Source organism: Coregonus clupeaformis, chromosome 19, assembly GCF_020615455.1.
Source record: "Coregonus clupeaformis isolate EN_2021a chromosome 19, ASM2061545v1, whole genome shotgun sequence".
Taxonomy (NCBI): Eukaryota; Metazoa; Chordata; class Actinopteri; order Salmoniformes; family Salmonidae; genus Coregonus; species Coregonus clupeaformis.
The window spans coordinates 54698203-54716805 of record NC_059210.1 but is presented as its reverse complement, the minus strand read 5'-3'; positions in this window follow the sequence as shown (position 1 = coordinate 54716805).

The following is an 18603-nucleotide window of genomic DNA, read 5'->3' as shown; positions in this document are numbered from 1 at the left end:
CCAGTTTTCCTTTAACATGTCATCATGCAGAAGAAGAGGGAACTTTAAGAAGCATTCACTGCCAACCGTCAGCTTGTAGTAATCGATTAACTGACTCATTGTTAACATGAAGGAGAGGAGGTTGGCTGAACTGGCTGGATGTTTACTGTACTTTGGAAAATTTGGTAAGAAGTTAGATAATCGGGACCAGAAGTGGCTCAGTTAAAAAATTTAATCTTACAAATGCAGGAGGGTTAGGGGCTAGGATTCTGCTTGGGATAAGAAGTGTAAGAACTCTGATACTGCATTGCTACTACATGGGGATGTCGTATGGAGGATAAATGGGAGGTAGAGGTAATTTAACCAAACACAGCTAGCTCAGAGACACTGCTGCCTAGCTTTCTCACTCTCCGTCTGCAGTAAGGATCATCTGCAGGATCATCTAAGGTCATTAATTAAGGCTGATTGGGATATCTTTATTTGAACATATTGGGATGTACATAATCTACATAGTGGTATATTGCAGCAGATGCTGGTTTGTGTGGAGCTGCGTCACAGACTCAGATGGTTGTTGCTCACCTTTCCGTCTCTGATTCACCGGATGCCCCCATCATCCTCCATGTTTTACAACCACCGGGAAAACATGACAGCTGCTGATGTAAAGCACAGGCTTCACATCCCCTCAGCCTGGGAGCATCCACAAACAGTCGTCACAATTTAGCGCTCCAGCAAATTCTGCGAGGTACATGCCAGGATTGACATTTGTAGCGACGTGACAGTTGTTTTTGGTCACTTAAGAACATGTTTGCTGTAGAGTGTAGCCCTACATGTGTATCCCTTGTACCTCCCTTGTACATCCTTGCACCCTCTCCCTTGAGTAAGATTGGGTGGTGGTGAGGGGAGCTTTATTTGCCACTATGCTTGCTCCCAGAAGTAATACTGCATCTAACATCATAGACTCAACTGATCATATCTGTGATCATTATTGTATTGTAAAAGTCTGACATTGACACATTGTGTGAAGTGATTTGGGGTGGAATGGTTTTATGTTGAATGAAATGCAGAATAGCCTCTTCAGCATGAAGATAGATATGTATTTTAAAATCCTGAAGACAAACTGGCTTCACACAGTTTATATGTCAGACTTGGTTCAAGAATCATCTCAAAATCCCAAACTGTTTTTCCGTTGTCATTCATGTAACGTGTAACTGTCACTGCCCTCTTTGAAATGTCAGTGTTCAACTATTCAGAAATGTTTCTGTTCTTCTGAAGGAATTCATTCATGTCTTTGCTTCTCTCGCATTCTCCCATCGTCAATTGGTTTCTCAGTGTTTTAACAATTGTTGTTTGTTCATGTTCGTAGGGGTGCAGTAGAAGAAGGCCTTACTTTAACACAAATAGTTTTTGTCTCTTGTTTTTATACAGTATGCTGTTTTACTATGTTCTACTTGGCTTTGTCAGTCATCAGCTCACTGTCAGTCATCAGGAGAACATGACTTCATTTGTATTTTATCCTCGGGATTATAGACGGGAGAGTTGAAGAAAAAAAATTATTTAACGTTACTTTCCTGTTCAAGGCGAAACTTAACCGCCTTCCTGTCTTAACTTTTCCGCAGGCATTTATTCAAGTCCCGTTTTGAGGGAGGAACATGCAGTCAGAGCAGGAGGTAAAAGACATACTGCACACTGTTTTGTTTCTCTATACGAAGACCTTGTAAATTAGGAGTGCTATTCTATTATCTGTGGTATGTCTTTTTAACCATGCCTGTACCGCTTTTGTAAATGTCTGCCCTGTGGAATGTGTAAAATCTCAGATGACATTACTGAGCAACATAATTCCTTTTACTGCATTACGCTTATCCTAGTCCTGGGTGTAAATGATCTAATTTCACAACTGATAAACTGTTGCAGTTGCACCTCTGCAATAGGAAGGAACTCATGAACCTAATGCCCATTGGCATCATCTGATATTGATTGAAATTCTAAATGATAGCAGGAGGTTACCAACTAACACCTCTCTGACTGTATATTTTTGGAAGTCATTTTCTCAGCTGTATGGGCGTTAACTCATTTCCTACCCATTAATTGTTATTTTATTCATATTTTATTCCTTTGATCGTTTATTTTCATTTGTACTTTTTAATTCAGGAGCAGTGTAAATTAAATTAAATGTTAATATGTTTTTGGGGGTTAGTACTGTATTCATATTTTTACAGTATTGCAGCTGGTAGTGAGAGATACATTTCATCCATGGATTTGGAATGAGCATTAAGTATTTACTCTCTTCACATTGAAACACTGCCACAGACTAGAGACGGAAAGGGAAGAATGGTTATTGTTTTTTTTTTTGGCTATGAGGGAATTTGAAAGGAAGCAGCTCATTTCTATATCTACCACCTTTGACATATTTTTATAACCTCATCCCTAATCCCCCACCACTAAAGCTGACTATCTGAGCTGTTCTGAAATGTATGCTCTTGAATAGTGTGTTTGAAGTATTGGCGTGGCAAACGGCAGTATTATCTGCTACCTGTCAGCTTTGTCCTGTGGAGTTTTTCTGCTACATGTAAAATCACTCTGAATATATATATATATATATTAGGTGGTGCACTACATTTCATTCTTTAAATCCTACTATTTTTTAAATAAAGGAAAGTGTGTTGCAATATCCCATGATACCCTGTACACTCATTTGGTTTTTATGTTTGAAGACTGATGCTGTTGATGTGTTGCTTTTTTCTTGGCACTGTTAACTATACAGTATTTACAATATTGTTTGAATCTGAAAAACAACATTTTGGTATATTGTAAGATTTTCTAACTGCAGTGAACCAATGAGTGAGCTGTTGCCAGCTGTCAGAGGTTAGGCTACACCAAGGGAAACCCCGAACACCATCTTCCCCCCCAAAATGGTCTCTTTTAAATATAACGAAACCTAAGGACCGGTACGGCAGACAGTGTGATGAACTAATCATAATAAAAACTCAAATGACAGTTGTCGTCAGAGCCATACATAGAGATCTCTCTCTCTCTCTCTCTCTCTCTCTCTCTCTCTCTCTCTCTCTCTCTCTCTCTCTCTCTCTCTCTCTCTCTCTCTCTCTCTCTCTCTCTCTCTCTCTCTCTCTCTCTCTCTCTCTCTCTCTCTCTCTCTCTCTCTCTCTCTCTCTCTCTCTCTCTCTCTCTCTCTCTCTATATATATATACAGTGGGGAGAACAAGTATTTGATACACTGCCGATTTTGCAGGTTTTCCTACTTACAAAGCATGTAGAGGTCTGTAATTTTTATCATAGGTACACTTCAACTGTGAGAGACAATCCAGAAAATCACATTGTATGATTTTTAAGTAATTCATTTGCATTTTATTGCATGACATAAGTATTTGATACATCAGAAAAGCAGAACTTAATATTTGGTACAGAAACCTTTGTTTGCAATTACAGAGATCATACGTTTCCTGTAGGTCTTGACCAGGTTTGCACACACTGCAGCAGGGATTTTGGCCCACTCCTCCATACAGACCTTCTCCAGATCCTTCAGGTTTTCGGGGGCTGTCGCTGGGCAATACGGACTTTCAGCTCCCTCCAAAGATTTTCTATTGGGTTCAGGTCTGGAGACTGGCTAGGCCACTCCAGGACCTTGAGATGCTTCTTACGGAGCCACTCCTTAGTTGCCCTGGCTGTATGTTTCGGGTCGTTGTCATGCTGGAAGATCCAGCCACGACCCATCTTCAATGCTCTTACTGAGGGAAGGAGGTTGTTGGCCAAGATCTCGCGATACATGGCCCCATCCATCCTCCCCTCAATACGGTGCAGTCGTCCTGTCCCCTTTGCAGAAAAGCATCCCCAAAGAATGATGTTTCCACCTCCATGCTTCACGGTTGGGATGGTGTTCTTGGGGTTGTACTCATCCTTCTTCTTCCTCCAAACACGGCGAGTTTGGCCGGCCGGGATGTCTTTGTCCCATCACACTAGCGACACCTGTGGCGGGACTAGCTTCCGGGTTAAGCGGGCAGTGCGGCTTGGCAGGGCCATGTTTCGGAGGACGCATGGCTCTCGATCTTCGCCTCTCCCGAGTCCGTACGGGAGTTGCAGCGATGGGACAAGACTGTAACTACCAAAAGGGGTAAAAATAACAAAAATAATAATAATATGCTAGCGGCCACAACTAAATTCAAACGTGAGTTGGTTTCGGGGTGTGGTTTGATGTGGGAAGAGTTAGCCAAATTACCACGTCTCACGAAACTCTGTTTTTGACTTTATGACCAAAAATATCCTATTTACACTTTGTAGTCAATTTCGACAGTAGAATAAATGTTTCTGTTACATCGATGCCACGTAGGCTGTTTTCTAAACGAGAAGTTGGTTTTTAGAGGCAGTTGCTCTTTAAGGCTGACAATGAGCCGCTATTGTTGGTGATGGTTTGGGACTTTTTAATAATATGTTCAACCCTAACGACGTGACTTGTGACATACATCTTCTCTTATACTCTAATAAAGCCTAGATTCAATCAGATCTAGCGTTACGAGGCGATAACAGACAACCGCACAGCGGATGTTTTAGCTGTGATGGAACTGCGTTGGAGCTGTCAAATCGGTGAGCAACTGCTCTTGCGATCATTGTCACGAAGCCACACCACCCCACTCACGTTAAAAGTTCAGACTGAGAAAGTGTAGGGCAGGCTATATAGAAATTATATGCTCAAAATGAAAAAGCATTCAACAAAAAAATGAGGATTTCTATCATCCTAATGGAGGTGTAGATTACGTCTCAAATTCCAGTGTTCAGACTTGTAAACAAGGCTGCATAGGATTTCTCCTAATGCGACTCCGTGCAGCCAATGGCAATGTCCACTTTCGGTATAATGCCAGGAGCCACTTGTGGATTTGACAGCTCTAGCGCAGTTCCACCTCCAACACCCCCAAAATAACTGATATGCGGTAGTCGGCTAAAGCGGATCTGATTGAATGGAACCCATTAATTGCCTTCTTTGGCTTTTGCAATTCCTCCAGATGTCCTTGAATACCTGAGGTGCTCTGAAGTATTCAATAGGGCAGTGGGTGGAGAGGCCATTGGTCCAGCAGCCTGAGAGTGGACTGCTTGATGACCTCACTACTTTTTCCTGTCCATAGTCTCAGGCTGGGTCACCTGTCAACCGGCCAGGCTGAGCCTGAGAGCATCCAGGACAGGATCTATCCACCAGTGCAGAGGGCATTACACACTGGGGGTCAGGGGGACCACAACATCCCAACAGCAAGTTTTAACTTTGGTCTACAGCGAGCGAAAGAGCAGGACATGAGAGGATGCTTTTTAGGTCAAATGCACATTTCCACATTGTTGAAGCCCACTTTCATTGGATATGCCCAACATCAGAACATTTGATAAATAGCCTACAGTAATGTAGTAAAACTGTGACCAGGATTCAATCAAAGGGTGCTCACTACCAACAATGCATCTTTTAAAGGTAATTTTCCTGACTTTCGCAGAGATCGCATGAATTTTACAGTAAACGCTGCAGATGTCGACTCAACTGGAAATTGCTTTTGATTGAATTCCGGCCACAGTCAATATACAATGTCCATTAATCAGCACCTAGGGCCTAGACAACCTATATATACCCACAGATAAATATGGATTGGTTTGACAAGATGTTCCTCGTGTTGTAGACTACTCTCAGTAGGCTTCATTGTGGTCCTTTACTGAGAGAGACAGGCATTCTCAGTTACAGACAGGTTGACAATACACCAAAGCTCCCGGGCCAACGGGCTATTCAGCTGCACTGAGGCTGGATATATTTTTTGTGTAACCTGATTCCTAGGCCTGCAGGACAGTTCTGGTGCTTACCAGCCATGGCAGGGCAGCACCACAGCTGCTAACCCCCCTTTTTAGGCAGAAGCCACTGCAAACTTTACGCAGCAGCTGATTTGCAGCAGCTGATTCGCATGGTGAGCAAATAACTCTGGGGTTGGGTTGGGCTTTTCTGTGTTTGTTTTTTGAGATGTTTTTTTCATTATTAACCTTTATTTAACCGGCAAGAGCCATTGAGGTAAGAAAACTTATTTCTCAAGGGAGCACTGGAAGTTCTCTGGAGATATTTCTGTGGTCCTCTGTAGCTCAGCTGGTAGAGCACGGCGCTTGTAACGCCAAGGTAGTGGGTTTGATCCCCGGGACCACCCATACACAAAAATGTATGCACGCATGACTGTAAGTTGCTTTGGATAAAAGCGTCTGCTAAATGGCTTATTATATTTTTTAAAAATTGGACTGTAGAAAAGCCTAAAAATGGATAGGAAACTGAATCTTAACCAAGCAGAGACTTTTTCCTTCGTCAACCCTTGGATAAGGTACTTCCTGTTATTTTTCAGCTTCTTATTCTGGGTAAGTGGAGCTGCTCGGCTTAAGACCTCTAACAACATAACAAACAAAAGCCCCAAGCACCAGCGTTCTGGCTGTGGGTGAGTGTAATGTAGGCAGTGTACAAACCACTGAGCAACTAAATGCCCCCCTGTAAAAACAGGGAAATACACTCTCAAGCTAAAAGCTCGTGAATTAAACATGGTGAGATGTCATTCAGATGCAAACAGCAGGCAGATGCTCCCTTTGGATGATTCACAACTGTAATATTTAGACATTCACATCAACAATATATAAAAATGACACTTGTCTCATTTCAATGGTTGTTCATGATTTTTGCAACCTTAATTAATACTAAAAACTTGCCAAAAGTCTCAGGGGTGGTGTTAAAATCTATACAAATATGTTCAGTGTGCTGAGAAATTTTGATTATCCAAAATGTGCAGTACAATAGTTTCATGAAATCTTTGACATGCCCAAAATGACAAGTTTGTTGTACTGTAGGTGCTAAACCTATACAGATGTAGGATCTTAATTTGAGCCAGTTTGCTACAGCAGGAAACTAGTCCTGCAGCAACAGGAAATATGAATTATTATGTGAATTATAATTAATGGACATTTCTGTAGGGGTTGATACATTTTTCGTAAGGCATAATCAAGTCTGAAATTTCAATGTGGAAATTACAAATTTCATAAGCGTTTTTAAACCTCAAATACACTACAAGTTCTCCTGCAACAGGTTGATCAAATTAAGATCCTACATCTGTAGGCTAGTTGACCTGTTTTGTATTTGTTCAATGTAGAACATTAAAGAGCATATTTTCTGATGAGCACATTGTGATGTCATCTATAAGGACGATTAATCTCTCATACCAGGCACTGGGGCTGAATGGCTGTCGTAAAGCCCACATGACCATGGCTATGTTGTCATTCTGAATGTGTGGCCATGCGGCGGATAGACTTTGAGCTTGATGCTGGTGCATGGTGGTGAAGCCATAGAGATAACACTAGGTTTTTTCTCTATGGGTGAAGCGGACATCTAGAATAAGATAAAGGATAGGACAGAGATTATGTTATAGACGAGACACGGAAGCACATGGGATGGGAGTCAAATTGAAGTTCCATTGGCTCTTTGTGCAGGAGCAACTCCCACCTGGAATATAATGCAACCTGTGATATCACAGCTCTATCAATCCTTCTTTATCCATCTCTAGACAAACAGAGAGGACAGAGATGTGTGTTATTGAACCGTCCAGGCCAGGGGACCAGAGGCAGCCAAACATCACTGGGCTAGTTGTGTGTGTGTACCTGAGACAGGCTCCAGACTGCAGTACTGCAGCCTAATCCTTCAGCCCTTTGTTCCTGTCTTGTCCCCCTGGCCTGGCTCAGCTCAGTCAGGGGCTAAGGCCGCCACAACACAATCCACCCAGGATACAAGACCGACTCTCCCCTTTCAAAGCCTGGAAACATATCTGGAATACTTTCACCAGAGAGTTTCCCTTATTCCCAGCACAGACCAATACAATAGCCATGTTTCAGTCAGCCAGCCAACCTAAGAGCAGCAATTACAGTATTAGAAGACCTTGAAAACACTGGAGCTCCAATCAAGCTGTGTTGCTGCGTTACAGATGTATTGTCTGGAGGTGGTGTAGGGAAAAGAACACTGTTGCTAGGTCTCGCTCTCCAACCAAGAAGGTCATGACAGCAACTCTTTTCAGACTATGATGCCATAAAGGAAAAACAACACAACAAACCATTTCAAATCAAATCAAATCAAATTGTATTTGTCACATACACGTGTTTAGCAGATGTTATTGCAGGTGTAGCGAAATGCTTGTGCTTCTAGCTCCGACAGTGCAGTAATATCTAACAAGTAATATCTAACAATTTCACAACCTATACCCAATACACACAAATCTTAGTAAGGAATGGAATTCAGAATATATACATATATGGACAAGCAATGACAGAGCGGCATGGACTACGATACAGTAGAATATTATAGAATACAGTATATAAACTCAGCAAAAAAAGAAACGTCCTCTCACTGTCAACTGCGTTTATTTTCAGCAAACTTCACACATGTAAATATTTGTATGAAGATAACAAGATTCAACAACTGAGACATAAACTGAACAAGTTCCACAGACATGTGACTAACAGAAATTGAATAATGTGTCCCTGAACAAAGGGGGGGTCAAAAGTAAGAGTGGCCACCAGCTACATTAAGTACAGCAGTGCATCTCCTCCTCATGGACTGCACCAGATTTGCCAGTTCTTGCTGTGGGATGTTACCCCACTCTTCCACCAAGTCACCTGCAAGTTCACAGACATTTCTGGGGGGAATGGCCCTAGCCCTCACCCTCCGATCCAACAGGTCCCAGACGTGCTCAACGGGATTGAGATCCGGGCTCTTCGCTGGCCATGGCAGAACACAGACATTCCTGTCTTAGAGGAAGTCATGCACAGAACGAGCAGTATGGCTGGTGGCATTGTCATGCTGGAGGGTCATGTCAGGATGAGCCTGCAGGAAGGGTACCACATGAGGGAGGAGGATGTCTTCCCTGTAACGCACAGCGTTGAGATTGCCTGCAATGACAACAAGCCCAGTACGATGATGCTGTGACACACCGCCCCAGACCATGACGGACCCTCCACCTCCAAATCGATCCCGCTCCACAGTACAGGCCTCGGTGTAACGCTCATTCCTTCGACGATAAACGTGAATCCGACCATCACCCCTGGTGAGACAAAACCTTGACTCGTCAGTGAAGAGCACTTTTTGGCAGTCCTGTCTGGTTCAGCGATGGTGGGCTTGTGCCCATAGGCGACGTTGTTGCTGGTGATGTCTGGTGATGCCCTGCCTTACAACAGGCCTACAAGCCCTCAGTCCAGCCTCTCTCAGCCTATTGCGGACAGTCTGAGCACTGATGGAGGGATTGTGCGTTCCTGGTGTAACTCGGGCAGTTGTTGTCGCCATCCTGTACCTGTCCCGCAGGTGTGATGTTCGGATGTACCAATCCTGTGCAGGTGTTGTTACACGTGGTCTGCCACTGCGAGGACAATCAGCTGTCCGTCCTGTCTCCCTGTAGCGCTGTCTTAGGCGTCTCACAGTACAGACATTGCCCTGGCCACATCTGCAGTCCTCATGCCTTCTTGCAGCATGCCTAAGGCACGTTCACACAGATGAACAGGGACCCTGGGCATCTTTCTTTTGGTGTTTTTCAGAGTCAGTAGAAAGGCCTCTTTAGTGTCCTAAGTTTTCATAACTGTGACCTTAATTGCCTACCGTCTGTAAGCTGTTAGTGTCTTAACGACCGTTCCACAGGTGCATGTTCATTCATTGTTTCATTGAAGATCTGTGAAGTTATTTTGATTTTTACGAATTATCTTTGAAAGACAGGGTCCTGAAAAAGGGAAGTTTCTTTTTTTGCTGAGTTTACATATGAGAGGAGTAATGCAAGATATGTAAACATTATTAAAGTGACTAGTGTTCTATTTCTTAAAGTGGCCAGTGATTTCAATAGGCAGCAGCAGCCTCTAATGTGCTAGTGATGGCTATTTAACAGTCTGATGGCCTTGATATACAAGCTGTTTTTCAGTCTCTTGGTCCCAGCTTTGATGCACCTGTACTGACCTCGCCTTCTGGATGATAGCGAGGCCTTCCTGTGACATCAGGTGCTGTAGGTGTCCTGGAGGGCGGGTAGTTTGCCCCTGGTAATGTGTACGGCAGACCACACCACCCTCTGGAGAGACCTGCGGTTGCGGGCGGTGCAGTTGCCGTACCAGGCGGTGATACAGCCCGACAGGAGCTCTCAATTGTGCGTCTGTAAATGTTTGTGAGGGTTTTAGGTGCCAAGCCACATTTCTTCAGCCTCCTGAGGTTGAAGAGGCGCTGTTGCGCTTTCTTCACCACACTGCCTGCGTGGGAGGACCATTTCAGTTTGTCAGTGATGTGTACGCCAAGGAACTTGAAGCTTTCCATCTTCTCCACTGCGGTCCCGTCGATGTGGATAGGGGGGTGCACCCTCTGCTGTTTCCTGAAGTCCATGATCATCTCCTTTGTTTTGTTGACTTTGAGTGAGAGGTAATTTTTCTGGCACCACACTCCCAGAGCCCTCACCTCCTCCCTGTAGGCTGTCTCGTCATTGTTGGTAATCAAGCCTACTACTGTTGTGTCGTCTGCAAACTTGATGATTGAGTTGGAGGCGAGAGTGGCCACGCATTCATGGGTGAACAGGGAGTACAGGAGGGGGCTGAGCACCTACCCTTGAGGGGCCCCAGTGTTGAGGATCAGCGAAGTGGAGATGTTGTTTCCTACCTTCACCACCTGGGGGCGGCCCGTCAGGAAGTCCAGGACCCAGTTGCACAGGGCGGGGTTCAGACCCAGGGCCTCGAGCTTAATGATGAGCTTGGAGAGTACTATGGTGTTGAATGCTGAGCTACAGTCAATGAGCAGCATTCTTACATAGGTATTCCTCTTGTCCAGATGGGATAGGGCAGTGTGCAGTGCGATGGCGATTTTATCGTCTGTGGATCAATTGGGCCGGTAAGCAAATTGAAGTGGGTCTAGGGTGACAGGTAAGTTAGAGTCTCTCAAAGCACTTCAATCATTTAGTTCAGTTACCTTTGCTTTCTTGGGTACAGGAACAATGGTGGCCATCTTGAAGCATGTGGGGACAGCAGACTGGGATAGGGAGAGATTGAATATGTCCGTAAATACACCAGCCAGCTGGTCTGCGCATGCTCTGAGGACGTGGCTAGGGATGCCGTCTGGGCCGGCAGCCTTGTGGGGGTTAACATGCTTAAATGTCTTACTCACGTCGGCCACGGAGAAGGAGAGCCCACAGTCCTTGGTAGTGGGCCGCGTCGGTGGCACTGTGTTATCCTCAAAGCCGGCGAAGAAGGTGTTTAAATTGTCCGGAAGCAAGACGTCGGTGTCGGCGAAGCGACTGGTTTTCCTTTTGTAGTCCGTGATTATCTGTAGACCCTGACACATACGTCTCGTGTCTGAGCCGTTGAATTGCGACTCCACTTTGTCTCTATACTGACGTTTTGCCTGTTTAATTGCCTTGCGGAGTGAGTAGTTACACTGTTTGTATTCTGCCATATTCCCAGTCACCTTGCCATGGTTAAATGAGGTGGTTTGCGCTTTCAGTTTTGTGCGAATGCTGCCATCTATCCCCGGTTTCTGGTTTGGGTAGGTTTTAATAGTCACAGTGGGCACAACATCTCCTATACACTTCCTGATAGACTCAGTCACCGTTTCAGTGTATTCGTCAAAATTATTTTGGCAAGCTACCCGGAACATATCCCAGTCCGCATGATCAAAACAATCTTGAAGCGTGGATTCCGATTGGTCAGACCAGCGTTGAATAGTCTTTAGCACGGGTACTTCCTGTTTGAGTTTCTGCCTATAGGAAGGGAGAAGCAAAATGGAGTCGTGGTCAGATTTGCCGAAAGGATGGTGGGGGAGGGCCTTATAACCATCCCGGAAGTTTGAATAGCAATGGTCAAGGATTTTAGCAGTGCGAGTACAACAGTCGATATGTTGATAGAACTTCGGCAGCCTAGTCCTCAAATTTGCTTTGTTAAAATCCCCGGGCTACAATAAATGCAGCCTCAGGATATGTGGTTTCCAGTTTGCATAAAGTCCAGTGAGGTTCTTGGAGGGGGGATATACACGGCCGTGACTATAACCAAAGAAAATTCTCTTGGGAGATAATACGTTCGGCATTTGATTGTGAGGTATTCTAGGCCTGGTGAACAAAAGGACTTGAGTTCCTGTATGCTACTACAATTACACCATGAGGCGTTAATCATGAAACACACACCTCCGCCCTTCTTCTTCCCGGAGAGATATTTATTTCTGTCTGTGCGATGAACTGAGAACCCATCTGGCTGGACCGATTTCTACAGAATATCCCAAGAGAGCCATGTTTCCGTGAAACAAAGTATATTACAGGCCTTGATGTCTCTCTAGAAAGAAATCCTTGCCCTGAGCTCGTCATCCTTGTTATCCAAAGACTGAACATTAGCGAGTAATATACTTGGAAGTCAGCAGGCCACTCCGAGTGCCTCTCCTCCTCCGCCGGCGATATTTTGGGTCAGCCGCTGGAATCAGTTCAATTGCCCAATCTCCCTGGGGAGAGCAAACAAAGGATCTGCTTTGGGAAAGTTGTATTCCTGGTCGTAATGAGTTACCGCCGCTCTGATATCCAATAGTTTTCCCCGGTTGTATGTAATGATACAAAACATATTCTAAGCTAATAATGTAAAAAAATAATACATAAAAAAACAAAATACCGCAAAGTTTCCTAAGAGCTAGTCGCGAGGCCGCCATCTTCGTCGGCGGCAGTAGGCGCCCTCATGTGTCCTTGGTGTGCATAACCCACATAGTTTCTCTTCAGAAACACACTATACCAAATCGACCATGAACATTATTATCGGGTCGCGTGCTGCGCTCCGAATTGATGATTACTTGGGTGCTGCCAGCTGTGGCATGTGGGCTGGATTAAAATAAACCCAACCCAATTATCCTATTTACACTTTGTAGTCAATTTCGATACTAGAATAAATCTTTCTGACTCATATTGATGACACATAGGCCATTTTCAAAATGAGAAGTAGCTTTTTAGGGGCAATCGCTCTTTAAAACTGTAACATTTTCTCTCAGCCTCATGAAAAATGTTTTGAAATGCAGGAAGTTAGCTGTTTTCCTTTTTAAAAATCTGTTTTACCCAAAAAATTATTATTGGGGTACCTCTGGAGGGAGTATCATGGAGTCAGAGCACTGTCAATATGGCTCAGATTGAAGAGGAAAAGACGGTGCATTCAATCTGGTTTTCCCGTTGGCTGGAATAATTTTGTGGGCTGCTCCATCGAGTTTAACGAGATGAAAACGGCGCTGACGCTGGCCCGGCACCCCTGGCAGGGGTGTCTGCACTTATGTCAAAAAATTATAATAACTGAATGACCCAGTGGATGCTGACAGAATACAGTCGGGCGACAGACTCGGGATCAACGTTCAACGATACAAGTGTCAGTCTTTGTCCATGGTATGGTCACACTCAATTATTATACATGTATAAAATATGTATAAAGTTGATTGGGCATAAGGTAGGTGAAGTCTTCATCTTCTGTCTCTCCTTAATATAAATAGATATGCATGTACAGTACAACAGTACAACTCAGTCTTAATCTTTTGTGTCTTCTTAATATTTGCCTTGAAATACAGTTGAAGTCGGAAGTTTACATACACTTAGGTTGGAGTCATTAAAATTCGTTTTTCAACCTCTCCACAAATGTCTTGTTAACAAATTATACTTTTGGCAAGTCAGTTAGGACATCTACTTTCACTTATAATTCACTGTATGGCTTTAGAAGCTTCTGATAGGCTAATTGACATCATTTGAGTCAATTGGAGGTGTACCTGTGGATGTATTTCAAGGCCTACCTTCAAACTCAGTGCCTCTTTGCTTGACATCATGGGAAAATCAAAAGAAATCAGCCAAGACCTCAGAAAAAGATTGTAGACCTCCACAAGTCTGGTTCATCCTTGGGAGCAATTTCCAAACGACTGAAGGTACCACGTTCATCTGTACAAACAATAGTACACAAGTATAAACACCATGGGACCATGCAGCTGTCATACTGCTCAGGAAGGAGACGCGTTCTGTCTCCTAGAGATGAACGTACTTTGGTGCGAAAAGTGCAAATCAATCCCAGAACAACAGCAAAGGACCTTGTGAAGATGCTGGAGGAAACAGGTACAAAAGTATCTATATCCACATTAAAACAAGTCCTATATCGACATAACCTGAAAGGCCGTTCAGCAAGGAAGAAGCCACTGCTCCAAAACCGGCATAAAAAAGCCAGACTACGGTTTGCAACTGCACATGAGGACAAAGATCGTACTTTTTGGAGAAATGTCCTCTGGTCTGTTGAAACAAAAATAGAACTGTTTGGCCATAATGACCATCGTTATGTTTGGAGGAAAAAGGGGGTCGCTTGCAAGCCGAAGAACACCATCTCAACCGTGAAGCACGGGGGTGGCAGCATCATGCTGTGGGGGTGCTTTGCTGCAGGAGGGACTGGTGCACTTCACAAAATAGATGGCATCATGAGGAATGAAAATTATGTGGATATATTGAAGCAACATCTCAAGACATCAGTCAGGAAGTTAAAGCTTGGTCGCAAATGGGTCTTCCAAATGGACAATGACCCCAAGCATACTTCAAAAGTTGCGGTAAAATGGCTTAAGGACAACAAAGTCAAGGTATTGGAGTGGCCATCACAAAGCCCTGACCTCAATCCTATAGAAAATGTGTGGGCAGAACTGAAAAAGCATGTGCGAGCAAGGAGGCCTACAAACCTGTCTCAGTTACACAAGCTCTGTCAGGAGGAATGGGCCAAGATTCACCCACTTATTGTGGGAAGCTTGTGGAAGGCTACCCGAAATGTTTGACCCAAGTTAAACAATTTAAAGGTAATGCTACCAAATACTAATTGAGTGTATGTAAACTTCTGACCCACTGGGAATGTGATGAAAGAAATAAAAGCTGAAATAAATCATTCTCTCTACTATTATTCTGACATTTCACATTCTTAAAATAAAGTGGTGATCCTAACTGACCTAAGACAGGGAATTTTTACTAGGATTAAATGTCAGGAATTGTGAAAAACTGAGTTTAAATGTATTTGGCTAAGGTGTATGTAAACTTCCGACTTCAACTATATATACACAGGGTACCAGTACTGAGTCGATGTGCAGGGTACGAGGTAATTGAGGTAGATATGAACATTTAACTAAGAATAAAGTGACTAGGCAACAAGATAGATAATGAACAGTAGCAGTAGTGTACAGTTCATTCGTAAAGTATTCAGACCCCTTGACTTTACAGCCTTATTCTAAAATTGATTAAATAAATAAAAAATCTAACCAATCTACACACAAAACCATAAATAAAAAATCTCATCAATCTACACACAAAACTCCATAATAACAAAGTGAAAACAGGTTTTTCGAAATTTCTGCACATTTAATAGAAGTTAAAAACAGAAATACCTTATTTACATACAGTGAGGGAAAAAAGTATTTGATCCCCTGCTGATTTTGTACGTTTGCCCACTGACAAAGAAATGATCAGTCTATAATTTTAATGGTAGGTTTATTTGAACAGTGAGAGACAGAATAACAACAACAAAATCCAGAAAAACGCATGTCAAAAATGTTATAAATTGATTAGCAATCTCCCTCTGCCTGGGGCTCCATGCAAGATCTCACCTCGTGGAGTTGCAATGATCAAGAGAATGGTGAGGAATCAGCCCAGAACTACACGGGAGGATCTTGTCAATGATCTCAAGGCAGCTGGGACCATAGTCACCAAGAAAACAATTGGTAACACACTACGCCGTGAAGGACTGAAATCCTGCAGCGCCCGCAAGGTCCCCCTGCTCAAGAAAGCACATATACAGGGCCGTCTGAAGTTTGCCAATGAACATCTGAATGATTCAGAGGAGAACTGGGTGAAAGTGTTGTGGTCAGAGAAGATCTGCAAAGAGGAGTGGAACAAAATCCCTCCTGAGATGTGTGCAAACCTGGTGGCCAACTACAAGAAACGTCTGACCTCTGTGATTGCCAACAAGGGTTTTGCCACCAAGTACTAAGTCATGTTTTGCAGAGGGGTCAAATACTTATTTCCCTCATTAAAATGCAAACCAATTTATAACATTTTTGACATGCGTTTTTCTGGATTTTTGTTGTTGTTATTTTGTCTCTCACTGTTCAAATAAACATACCATTAATATTATAGACTGATCATGTCTTTGTCAGTGGGCAAACGTACAAAATCAGCAGGGGATCAAATACTTTTTTCCCTCACTGTAAGTGGAGATGGGAGAACCTTCCAGAAGGACAACCATCTCTGCAGCACTCTACCAATCAGGCCTTTATGGTAGAGTGACCAAACAGAAGCCACTCCTCAGTAAAAGGCACATGACAGCTCAAGATTGGCCTGAATGCCAAGCGTCACGTCTGGAGGAAACATGACACCATCCCTATGGCAGCATCATACTGTGGGGATGTTTTTCAGTGGCAGTGACCTAGAGACTAGTCAGGATCGAGGCAAAGATGAACAGTGCAAAGTACAGAGAGATCCTTGATGAAAACCTGCTCCAGAGCGGTCAGGACCTCAGACTGGGGTGAAGGTTCACCTTCCAACAGGACAACAACCCTAAGCACACGCCGAGGCAACGCAGGAGTGGCTTTGGGACAAGTCTCTGAATGTCCTTGAGTGGCCAAGCCAGAGCCCGGACTTGAACATCTAACATCTCTGGAGAGACCTGAAAATAGCTGTGCAGCGACGATCCCCATCCAACCTGACAGAGCTTGAGAGGATACCCAAGAAGACTAGAGGCTGTAATCGCTGCCAAAGGTGCTTCAACAAAGTACGGAGCAAAGGATCTGAATACTTATGTAAATGTGATATTTCCGTTTTTTATATTTAATTTGCAGAAGGAAAAAAACGGTATTTGCTTTGTCATTATGGGGTATTGTGTGTAGATTGATGAGGAAAGAAAACAATTGAATCAATTTTAGAATAAGGCTGTAACGTAACAAAATGTGGAAAAAGTCAAGGGGTACGAATACTTTCCGAATGCACTGTATGTGGTGTGTCAAAAAAGGTAGTGCAAAAAGGGTCAATGCAGATAGTCTGGGTAACTTTTTGGTTAACTATTTAACTAACTATTTAGCAGTCTTATAGCTTGGGGTTAGAAGCTGTGCACCGTCCTGTTGGTTCCAGACTTGGTGCTGTCACGATCGTCATAATGATTGGACCAAGGCGCAGCGTGATACGCGTACATCTCTTTAATAGTGTACTAGCAACACGATACAAAATACAAAACAACAAAACAAAATGTGAAGTCCTCGGTCATGAACACAAACCAACACGGAACAAGATCCCACGAATAACAAGTGCACACAAGGCTGCCTAAGTATGGTTCCCAATCAGAGACAACAAGCAACAGCTGATTCTCGTTGCCTCTGATTGAGAACCACCCCGGCCAACACAGAAACACATAACCTAGAACATACCATAGAAACACGAAACATAGACTCTACACAACGAAACTAACACCCTGGCTCAACATACAAGAGTCCAGGGCGTGACAGTACCCCCCCCCCCCCAAAGGCGCGGACTGCGACCGCGCCAACATAAACCCAACAGGGGAGGGGCCGGGTGGGCATTCCTCCTCGGAGGCGGATCCGGCTCCGGGCGTGACCACCACCCTCTAACAACCCCCCCGTAGCGCCCCTGGTCTGGTCTGGCCCCGCTGGCTGGAGCTGGACTGGACATCGGTGGAGCGGATTGCTTAGGCTCCGGTGTGGAGCAGCTGACCGGTACCTGACCAGGCACCGGTGAAACGGGCACGGGCTGTGCCGACTGACGACGCGCACCACAGGCTTGGTGCGGGGAGCAGGAATGGGCCGGACCGGGCTGACGACGCCGCACCACTGACTTGGTGCGGGGAGCAGGAACGGGCCGGACCGGGCTGGCGACGCGCACCACAGGCTTGGTGCGGGGAGCAGGAACAGGCCGGACCGGACTGACGACGCGCACCATTGGCTTGGTGCGGGGAGCAGGAATGGGCCGGACCGGGCTGACGAAGCGCACCATTGGCTTGGTGCGGGGAGCAGGAACGGGCCGTGCCGGGCTGGCGACGCGCACCATAGGCTTGGTGCGGGGAGCAGGAACCGGCCGGGCCAGGCTGGCGACGCGCACCCTTTGCTTGGTGCGAGGGGCAGGAACAGGCCGGGCCGGGCTGGCGACGCGCACCATTGGCTTGGTGCGAGGGGCAGGAACGGGCCGTGCCGGGCTGGCGACGCGCACCATAGGCTTGGTGTGGGGAGCAGGAACAGGCCGGGCCGGGCTGGCGACGCGCACCATTTGCTTGGTGCGAGGGGCAGGAACAGGCCGGACCGGGCTGGCGACGCGCACCATAGGCTTGGTGCGAGGGGCAGGAACAGGCCGGACCGGGCTGTGGAGACGGACTGGAGGTCTGGAGCGAAGAGCTGACACAACCCGTCCTGGCTGAATGCCTATTTTTACACACTCTGTGTGAGGCATCAGCACAGGACGTACAGGGCTGTGTACTCGCACTGGCACTACAGCACGTGACACTGGCGCAGGATATCCGGGACCAAGGAGGGGTACTGGAGGCCACAAGCGTTGAGCCGGCACACTCCGTCCTGGCTGCATGCCCACCTTA